Genomic DNA, 9,332 nt, shown 5'->3' on the forward strand with positions numbered 1-9,332 from the left:
AGTAAGTCATATAAATGGAATTACACCGTATCCAGCTTTTTGAGTCAAGTTTCTTTCACTTTGCAGAATGTGCTTGAGATTCATTCATGTTGTTGACTCATCTGTGGTTTGTTCTTTTTTATTGCTGAATAATATTCCATTGTAGAGATCTACCATAGTGTCCATACATAGTTGAAGAATATTTGAGGGACTTCTGATTTCTAGCACAGCATGCAAGGAGTTTGGAAGTCATCACTTCATTCTAACAGCTAATAAAAAGAACAAACTGAAAATCCACAACTTTTCTTAGATCCATTAGAGAATCGAGATCACAGGACAAACTGCTGCCCCCAAAACTGGAGACCCAGTCAGGTGGATAGAGAGAATCACAATTTACGGGAAGAGAAACATCCATGTAAACCAGTACTGGGTTTCCTTTACCCAGTATATCATGTCCAGCTTTCAAGAAAAAATTCGAAGACATTTCAATAGGCAAAAAAGTGAGTTTGAAGAGTCAAATATGGCAAAGGTGTTGGAATTATCTGTCCAGGAATTTAAAATAACTATGGTAAATATGCTAAGAGCTTTCATGGAAAGAGTAAACAATATGCAAGAACAGATAGATAGTACAAGCAGGGAGATGGAAATGCTTTTTTTTTTCATTTTTTAAAATTTAAATTCAATTAATTAACATGTAGAGTATTATTAGTTCCAGAGTAGAGTTTGGTGATTCATCAGTCTTATGTAATACCCAATGCTCATTACGTCATGTGCCCTCCTTAATATCCATCACCCAGTTACTCCATCCCCTATTCCCCTCCCCTCCAGTGACCCTCAGTGTGTTTCCTGTGATTAAGAGTCTCTTATGGTTTGTCTCTCGGATTTTGTCTTGTTTTATTTTTTCCTGCCTTCCCCTATGCTCCTTTGTTTTGTTTCCTAAATTCCACATATGAGTGAAATCATACAATAATTGTCTTTCTCCAATTGACTTATTTTGCTTAGCATAATACCGTCTGGTTCCATCCATGTCGTTGCAAATGGCAAGATTTTGTTTTTTTGATGGCTGAGTAGTATTCATATATATACGTATATATACACACACACACACTCAACGAAATGCTAGAAATCATATATACTGTAAAGAAATAAAGAATACCTTTGGTGGGTTCATTAGTAGGCTGGACACACGGAGGAAAGAATCAGTGAGCATGAGGATATATCAATAGAAATTTCCAAAACTAAAAAGCAAAGAGAAAAACGACTGAAAAAAGTGGAACAGAATACCCAAGAACTGTGGGACAACTACAAAAGCTGTAATGTACGCATGATGAGAATACCTGGAGAAGAGAGAAAGGAACAGAAGAAATATTTGAAAGAATAATGACAGAATTCCCCCCAAATTAATGTCAGACACCAAACCACAGATCTAGGAAGCTTGGAGAACACCACGAAGGATAAATGCCAAGAATATTTGGGTTGTTTCTAGTTTTGAGTGAATAGGAATAAATATGCTACAAGCATTAATATAAAGGTTTTTATGTGAACATAACTTCATTTTTTGAAGTAAATACTTCAGAGTGGAATTTGTGGATCATAAGGTAAGTCCATGTCTCATTTTATAAGAAACTATCAATTTGTTTTCCAAAGCGTGTGGACCATTGTGCATTCCCATCAGCAGTGAATGAGAGTTCCAGTTGCTCTGCACCCTCACCAGCATTTGACATGATCAATTTTTTGCTTTGAAAATTTGAGCCATTCTAATAGTGGTATTTTAGTGTGGTTTAAATTTGCATTTCTTCAATGAACAATGATGTTGAGAATCTTTTTGTGTGCCATCCATGTATTTTCTATAGTAAACTGACTTTTCAAATCTTTTGCTCGCTTAAAAAAAATCAGATCTTTCTGGGGTGCCCACTGGCTCAGTCAGTGGAACATGTGACTCTTGATCTCAGGGCCATGAGTTCAAACATCATGCTGGGTGTAGAGATTACTTAAAAAAATAAATAAAAATAAAAAAAGAACTGGATTTTTTTAATTGTTGATTTTTGATAACTTTTTATATACACAGCATACCAGTGCTTTGTTAGATGTGTAATCTGCAAATATTTTTGCCAGCCTGTGACTGGTCTTTTCATTTAAAAAATATTTTTAAAGACTCTTTATGGGTACACATTTTTCATTTTGTTGGAGTCCTATTTTATAATTTTGTCTTTCGGGGTGCCTGGCTGGCTCAGTTGGTAGAACATGTGACTCTTGATCTTGGGTTTGTGAGTTTGAGCCCCACGTTGAGTGTAGAGATTACTTAAAAATATAAATAAATAAAAGTAAAAAAAAATATTTGTTTTTCATGAATCATGCTTTCAGGGTTGTATCCAATAACTTTTTGCCTCACTCAATGTAACAAAGATTTTCTCCTATGTTTTCTTTTAAATGTTTGATCAGTTTACTTTTACATTCAGGCATACTACCCATGTTGAGTTTATTTTTGAATAAGGTGTGAGGGGTATGTTGGTGTTTACTTTTGTGTGGCTATGGATGTCCAACTGCATTAGCACTATTTGCTGAAATGACTGTTCCTTTTCCATCGAAGTCCCTTTGCACTTTGTCAAAACAGCAACAACAACAACAATTGACTGTATTTGCATGGGTCTGTTTCTGGACTCTCTATTGATTCTTGGTCTTACTAAACTCTCTGGAGAATGTTCATTTTTGTGTGTGTGTGTGCTATTGAGCCCATCCAATGAATTCCTTTTTATTTCAGAAACTGTATTTTTAAGATCTAAAGTTTCTGCTTTGTTCTTACTTATAGTTTCTATTTTTCTGGTCAGAACATCTATATTTCTGTTCATTTCAAGAGTGTCTACCTTTACCTCATGGAGCATGGTTAAAATAGTCACTTTAAAATCTTTGTAATTCTAACTCCGAGATCATCTTGGGTTTGGCATCTGTCGGTTATCTCTTCTTTTGAAAACTGAGCAGATTTTTCACTTTTCTTTGTTTTTGTTTCTTTGTAAGTCAAGTAATTTTGGATTGTACCCTGGAATTTTGAACATTATGTCATGAGACTCTGGGTTCTATTAAAATCCTCTGGAGAGCATTAATTTTTACATTAATTATTTATTTTAGCGGGCAGCGTACCTGGTTTTGCGCATAGCTCAAATTGTGTCTTGCCTTCTGAGAGTGGTGGTTCTGATGTCAATTGTTCAGTTTTCAAAGCTTCTGCTGTGCTGTGTGTGTCTGCCCAACATATCCCTCATTCAGGTGTTAATCTGTTACTTGGGCAATGATTTCTATCATCATTTGGTTCTCAAAGCCTTCCCTATTCTTGTTTAAGTCTGTTTTGTGCACGCATAATTTAGGGGTGAATCTGAGACTAATGGCTGTTCATCTAGAAAATTAAGGGATTTCCTTCTCTACGTTTCTCATCCTGGGAATTTCCCTGACACTCTCTGGCTCCCAGGGGCCCTTTTTCCTAGCCCTGTGACTAGAAAGCCAGCATTTCTCTCAGAATTTGAGCTCATGCCCTTGGACACAATTTGGAGCCCCTGAGGTGCCTCAGGACAACCTGAAGAGAAAAAAGAGAAGAAAATCATCAGAATCCCATACTCTCTGGACCCTTGAGACTCCTTTTTCCAATCCCTGTGCACTGAGGGATGGGTGTCATAGGGTTTTAGGTACCCATGCTAGTGAGGCCATTGCCATGACAATGCCACTTTAGGACTAGGACTGGGAGGGGAAAAAGAAGAATAAAAATTGAAAAATTAAAGGGATTCTCCCCATCTTTAGATTAAGGGACCCCTTTTCCTGATCCTGTGGCTGGAAAAGGGGGCACCTCTCAGATTTTTTGCTGTCATGCTGTGGCTCAGTTCCAGGCCTCAGCCCACCCTCTGACTAAAGCCAAGAAATAAAGAAGGAAAGAAAAATCGAGTAAGTTCATTACCATACGAGTTGTTCTTCAAGTTTTGACTTCCCCTCTCAATCTATTTTCTACTGTTTACTTTTCAGAGTCCTCAGCTAATTGCTTTTGTATTCTGTCCAGAGGTTTTATTTATAATCAATGGGAGAAATAGTTTTACTATTGTCATGGTTTTACTCTGTCTTGATTCATACCAGAAGTTCTGTAATGACAATTTAAATATCGGCCGAAGATTCTTCCAGATTGTTATTCTCAACCCTAGCAACCAATTTGAATTAACTGGGAAACTTAAAAAACCCAGTGATGCCAGGGCCCTACCCCAGACTCATCTCTGAGGATAGGAAACCCAAAAATCTATAGAAGATGCTTCTGGGTTTCTGATATAGCCAACTTGGCACCTGTTTAGGGGCCCGAAGTGGGGGTCCACGCTGGAAGTTTGGGTACCTCTGGATGAGATGACCTCTAAGTTTCTTTCCAGCCCAGACACGCCCAAGCTCTATATTCAGAATATTCCATTCATGAAACTGCTTGTTAAGTGAGTTGCCCATCTGTTCACTTCCCTCAAGTTCTTAACTGAAACTATAGATGACACAGGACATCTCAAATAATGTCACAGAGCCGATATATATAGATATAGATATAGATATCTATATCTATATCTATATAGATATAGATATCTATATCTATATTTATGCAAAATCCAGATATTAAAACCAACAGACCAAATGGACTCCCAGCCTGTAAGATTAGTCTTTTGTGGAAATTTGTGGAAATTACAACTTCTTGGAATAATAGCAGCAATAAATTCAAACTCTGCTTTATTTGATTTTAGCCAGGAAGAATACGGGATATACTCAAGTCTGAGGATTAGTGGTTTAGATTAGAGCCTCTTTTCCTCCCTAGGATTAATCCTTTCCCATGCATTTGACAAAATTCTTTCGGTCGAGGGCAGTTTCTTCTTATGTGCTAGGAATCACTGGTGAGTTTAAATTTGCTTTTCAAGCAAATTTATTTCTAAAGGACCTCAGAAGTTGTTTCCTTGGGCTCCCATCTATGAAAGAAGAAACCAGACCTGAGAAGTGAAGTGTCTTGTTCGGGGGGGTCCGAGCTGGGACTAGAAGCCAGCCTTTGGCTCCCCGGCCATGCATTTTCTGTCTGACTGAGCTGAGTCAGGTGAGTCCTTGGATGCAGAGTGTCCTGGCATCATCACTGAGCTGAGTCAGTCAGCTGTACTGAGCAGTGGCTGAGTTCATGCAATGCATTTGTAAAGGGCACTATGACCTAAAAATGGTTCAGCTCCTAGATTTGTGGCTGTGAAATTATTGGCAACCAAAATGATCCACAGCTTGTAAAGTGCCAACTTGCCAGCCTAGCCTGTTCTCTGGGCACTGGGAAACAGACAGCCCCTGGCCACCTCTGGAACATCCCCCACCCCGTTTCCTCCCCCAAAGTGCTACCTGCGTAGGCAGGGTTTAATCGGGGAAGCAGAACCATGATGAGTTGTGATGTAAGGGATGTCTTATCAGAACTAGACCATATGCAATTGTAGGAGGAGCTGGGGAAGTAAAGGTTTGAAAGGGCAAGTTGGAGAAACCAAGCATTCATCTGTTGGCCAACTCAAAAGCACAACCAGAACATGAAGGGGTTTTTGGGAAATGTTCTTCTGGCTTACATAAATCAGTACAGTATAAATCCTTACAGGTGGAAGCCTGAAAAAGAGAGACACCTCAGGAGTAATGCTCTTGAAGCTCTGTTCTCATTGGCCAATGAATATTCTGGAACGAGCCCGTCTTACTACAGTCTGGAAATGCGTGACAGCTTTAGTATGGTGGCACTCAGGAGTGTGGTATTCTGGAATCAATGCAGTGCTGTTGCCAGGCAGATCGGCATGTCCATACTGGCTCTGCACCCTTAGGCTGGGACTGGAACGCGTTCTTCCTGCTTTCTGCAATTAGCTTCCTCATTTGTAAAAAGGGACCAGTAGTAACCACCTGATGGTATTGTTCTGAAGTAGGTATAATAGTAGATACTTAATAAAAATGATTCCTTTGAGCTCTTGAGTCCCACTCCTTCCCCTAGTGCATCTAGGACATGTCTTATTTCTTAAGAATATCTTCCTGCAGAAATGCCCTTATTGTCTAAGTGCTGGATTTTGATAATGAATATAGATAATTTATATTTAACATTCCTGACATTCCCTCATGGTCCCAGATTCTCAGTATCAACTGGTTTGGATTTGTGTGGACAGTGAGAAAGACAATGGATTGGCAAGGGGGACACCCGAGATGAAGCTCATGGCCTTCACCCCCCAGGAGAAAGATAGAGCATTCCTTAAGTAGTTAGAAATCTATCAACTTGGAATGGTTTCTAAAAGTGAGTGTGGTGACCTCAGTTCCCCTGGAATCCTCCAGTTTTTCTGGGTTATAAAAGAGCTTTATCATGAGGGTAGAGGGAAGAGGCAAACGAAAGCTGATATCGAAGTTGGAGACAGAGAACCATAAAAATAGAGCTCGAAAGGCATAATACTCTGGAGCCATTTATTTCCGGAGTGTATGGACTTACTTGTCAAAAAGCCCCCAAGGATATTACTGTATCATAGATGGTCTACATTGTTGGTTGACTTTGAATTTAACAAAACAACAGTGCTCATAAGTTTCTGAAACATGAAAAATCTGAGTACTCTATTTAGGAATCTAGGGGGCTACAGTGTCATTTTAGAAAGATTTTAGTCAATAGTAACTAGAAGTTTTCATTCAGTGTAAACTTCTAGAAGATTCACACACAGAGGATCATTTCTTATCCAAAGTAGAATAATAGGCATTGTTTTGTATAACACAGTGCAAGGTGAATAGTAAAACTGGGAAAAATACTTTTTAAATAGTATTCGGTTTATACAGGGCAAATCAGACTCTGAGCCTAACTCATGGAATATGGAAGATTCTCCAGTAGCCTTTCAAAAATGCAGTTAATTACTCGACCGTTGGCGGACACTGATAATATACTCCCTACCTGTATTTTCCTACAAATTGTTGGCCATTATGACAGGTCCTCATTTAGTTACTGATCTGATTGAGCAAATAATTGACCTGAATGTACTCAAATAGCCCACTGAGATGTAAAATCACTTCTTTATAAGTTTATTTAAAAATGGGTAGCTTTTTGGGGGCATCTGGGTGGCTCAGTCATATGCCTTTGGCTCAGGTCATGATCCCAGGGTCTTGGGATCAAGCCCTGCAATCGGACTCCCTGCTGAGCAGGCAGCCTGCTTCTCCCTCTCCCTCGGCCTGCGGCTTCCCCTACTTGTGCTCTCTCTCTCTCTCTGTCAAATAAATAAATAAAATCTTTTAAAAAATGGATAGTGTTTTTTCGGGGCGCCTGGGTGGCACAGCGGTTAAGCGTCTGCCTTCGGCTCAGGGCGTGATACTGGCGTTATGGGATCGAGCCCCACATCAGGCTCCTCTGTTGTGAGCCTGCTTCTTCCTCTCCCACTCCCCCTGCTGTCTTCCCTCTCTCGCTGGCTGTCTCTATCTCTGTCAAATAAATAAATAAAAATATTTAAAAAAAAAAAGCAAAAAAAAATGGATAGTGTTTTTAACCTAAAATGATGACACTTTTCCTTCCAATTTTCTCTTATTTTAGCCCCTCAAGATTTGTCAACTACCAGTGGGCGCTGCACACTGTAGGGAATCTGCAGTCAACCCACACTCCTCTCTGTAATTAATAGGATTGTGCAGATAGCTTATCTGCTTAAGTTCTGAAAATCTCTTTATGCTTTATCTGCAGGAACACTAATCGCTTGAAAAGGACAGGGCTGAGGGAAGTTGTTTCAAAGCCAAGTTTAAAAGAATGTTCTTGTATCAAATTCTATCAGTTTCCTGGGTTCCTTGGATTTCTTCTCCCAGCTGGTTCCCTTTTAGGTATTTTAAATGGCACTTCACAGTCACTTGAACATAGGTGAGTTGCTTGCATTGCTGGTGAGATAAGCACCTTATCCATTCACTTCTCCACCAGGCCCAGAGAACTATCTGCTCTGGGAATTGGGAAGCCTTGGCTCTGGGGTTCCCTCTGTGATTGGTAAGAGCCCTTTAGTTACCAGGCGTGGAAATGATTGGTGACTTCAAGCCAAGGAAACTTATTGGAAGGACACCAAAGGCCCATGGAATCAGTGGATGACTGAAAATCAGGCTCAAAGAGGAGCGGGTGCCATGGCCTTTCCAGAACCTGGGACACAGGAGCCCCAGCAATAGCCTTGCAGCCAGAATGGCATGGGAAGAGAGGTCCCTGCTAGGGTGAAATGGCACATCAAATCCCAGGAGGTAGGCTGAGGCTGGGTGACACGCTCACTCTTGCTAGATATGGGTAGGGCCCCCAGTAATTCCTTAAGAGGAAATCAGGAGGCTGCTGAGGAAAAGAAATTGCAAGCGGGGCAGATGACCATCCACTACTGTGCTGTTACTCGGCATCTTGAAAGTCCTTTCCTGCTTTAAAATGAATGGACAGGGGCACCTGGGTGGCACAGCGGTTAAGCGTCTGCCTTCGGCTCAGGGCGTGATCCCGGCATTATGGGATCGAGCCCCATCAGGCTCCCCTGCTGTGAGCCTGCTTCTTCCTCTCCCACTCCCCCTGCTTGTGTTCCCTCTCTCACTGGCTGTCTCTATCTCTGTCAAATAAATAAATAAAATCTTTAAAAAAAAATAAAATAAAATGAATGGACAGTGCTTGTCCCATGAAAGCCTTTCAGGTTGCCATGTCCCCGCACTGTCTGCTTCTATGAATGTTTATAAAACCAATGAACAATAAGACAAACTGGAAGAAGACAATTAGGAGAACCAGTGGGTTATTAGTTGTCCCACTTCTGATGACATCACTGTGTAATAGTGGTTGTATTCTTTATCTATTGCCGTATGACATGTTACCACAAACAGCATCTTGAAACAACACAGATTTACCATCTCACAGTTTCTGTGGGTCAGGAGCCCAGGAGCCGCTTAGCTGGGTTCTCTGCTTGGGGTCTCCTACGGCTGCGATCAAGATGTCATTTGGAGTTGCAATCTCATCTGAGGCCTGACTGGGGAAAAATCCACGTGCAAGCTCACTCAGATTGTTGGCAGAATTCAGTTCTGTGCGGCTCTAGGTAGGACTGAGGATTTCATTTTCTTCTTAGTTTTAGCTGCAGTCTCCCCTCAGCTCCAAGAACACTGCCCACAATCCCTTGCTGTGTTGGGTTCCCCTAACTGGGTCACACTACAATCTTATGGGACGTAGGCACATAACCATGGACATATGATCACACATACACCATCCCCTTTACTGTAGCCTATTGGTTAGAAGGAAGATGTAGGTCCCACCCACACTCAAGGGGAGGGGATCACACAAGGGCATGAACACCAGAAAATGGGGATTTGAGGGCAACCTTATGAATCTGTCCGATTGGAAG

This window comes from Ailuropoda melanoleuca, chromosome 16 (genome assembly GCF_002007445.2).
Source record: "Ailuropoda melanoleuca isolate Jingjing chromosome 16, ASM200744v2, whole genome shotgun sequence".
In the NCBI taxonomy this organism is placed as follows: domain Eukaryota; kingdom Metazoa; phylum Chordata; class Mammalia; order Carnivora; family Ursidae; genus Ailuropoda; species Ailuropoda melanoleuca.